This window comes from Propithecus coquereli, unplaced genomic scaffold, assembly GCF_000956105.1.
Source record: "Propithecus coquereli isolate 6110/MARCELLA unplaced genomic scaffold, Pcoq_1.0 Scaffold7, whole genome shotgun sequence".
Lineage (NCBI taxonomy): Eukaryota > Metazoa > Chordata > Mammalia > Primates > Indriidae > Propithecus > Propithecus coquereli.
In genome coordinates, this window is record NW_012153062.1 from 22,934,682 (window position 1) to 22,936,343 (window position 1,662).

The following is a 1,662-nucleotide window of genomic DNA, read 5'->3' on the forward strand; positions in this document are numbered from 1 at the left end:
CCTTTTATTTCTTTACACGTTTCACATTATTTTATACAGTGTCCCTTGGTATCCATGGTGAATTAGCTGTAAGATCCCCTGAAGATACCAAAAGCCACAGATGCCCAAGTCCCTTATATAAAATGGCATAGCATTTACATATAACCTATGCATGTCCACCAGTATACTTTAAATCATCTTTACATTACTTATAATACATAATACAATGCATACATATAACTTCATTTATGTGAATTCAACATAGAACTCAGCACACAGCAAATTCAACTTTTGCTTTCTGGAAATTTGTGGAATATTTTTTTCCCCTTACATTTTCCGTCCGAGGTTGGTTGAATCCATGGTTGCAGGACCCATGGATATGTGGGGCCAATTTTCCTCCGTATCTGATCATTCTAATATCTGGAGTCTTAAGGTCCAAAATCGGTTATTTTTTTTATTTTCAGTTGACTTTTTTTTTTCGCATGGTAATTGGTTCCTTATTTATTTTGAAGATTTTTAGTTGTAAGCTCATATTAGGGCCTAACTTGAAGGTGCTTTTCTTTGGAGGATATTTGCATTTGCTTCTGACAAAGGTTAGAAATCTACATTATGCAAACATATATTAAGCATGTGCTATGTAGCTGGACCTCTAAGAAAATGGCTCAAATAAGAAATGCTTCTACCCTGAAGGAGCCTAGTCGTTAGGACAGTTGGAAATCGAGGGAGAGAGGGATTGATCATATCTTCTGGGAAAAGCAGTGTTTGAAATAAGAATAATGCAAACATCTGATCTAAAAAGTAACATTATTCAGATTGAGTCAGTAACTGCTGAAGGAATGAAAAAGAAACCTCACTTCCTACTCTAGAAATTCATTCAGCAGATATGTATCGGAGGCCTAGAATGTGCTGAGTATTATTGCAGGTTCTGGGGTTACAATGGTAAACAAAAGGGAAATACGTGTAGGGAACATATATTCTAGCAACTGTAATTACATTCAGCAATTCTATTCCTAGCTATTCTACAAATATACTCCCTCAGGTGTAAAATGACTTATGTGCAAGGATATGCATAGTAGCAGTCTTTGTAATAGCAAAAGATTACAAAAATTTTAATTGACTATCAAAAAATTAAATAAACTATGGTACATTCATTATACAACCTTTGAAAAGAATGAAGAAGCTCTATATACATTGCTATGGAAAGATGTTTAGAATATACTAAGTGATAACAAACATAAAAAAAAGTACCAAACTGTATAGTATGCTACTATTTGTGTAGGAAACAAAGATAAAAATATATGTGTATAATAATATTGGTGAATGCATGGAATTACCAAAAGCAGCTACCTACAATGAGGAGAAATGGTTGGGTGGGACATAGGATTAAAGAAAGGCTTACTTTTCACTGAATATTCTGGTACTTTTATTCAAAGAATAAAAATATTCCCCTTCCAAAGAAATGTAGCTATGCTATAAAAGGGAATTTTACTTTCTTCCTTTATGATATTGAATAAAGTAATTAACTACCAACATTTGGCCTTGGTCATCTACAGATAGATGATTACAGAGTTTTGGTTTTACTCTGATGCTTCTTTGAAGTTTCTGCTATAAAGCTAGAGGCAAAAGTTTGGGTCTTCAAGAAAGGACAGTCTTAGAGCCTCATGGTAAAGGACCAGGTGCTTT

The 1,662-nt window shown here is 33.9% G+C and overlaps 1 protein-coding gene across 1 annotated transcript in view; it reads right to left on the reverse strand.

Annotated features, from left to right (window-relative positions):
* RABGGTB (Rab geranylgeranyltransferase, beta subunit) overlaps window positions 1–1,662 on the reverse strand; it is a 16,710-nt gene that overhangs the window by 14,469 nt on the left and 579 nt on the right. The gene's annotated exons all lie outside the window — the stretch shown is intronic.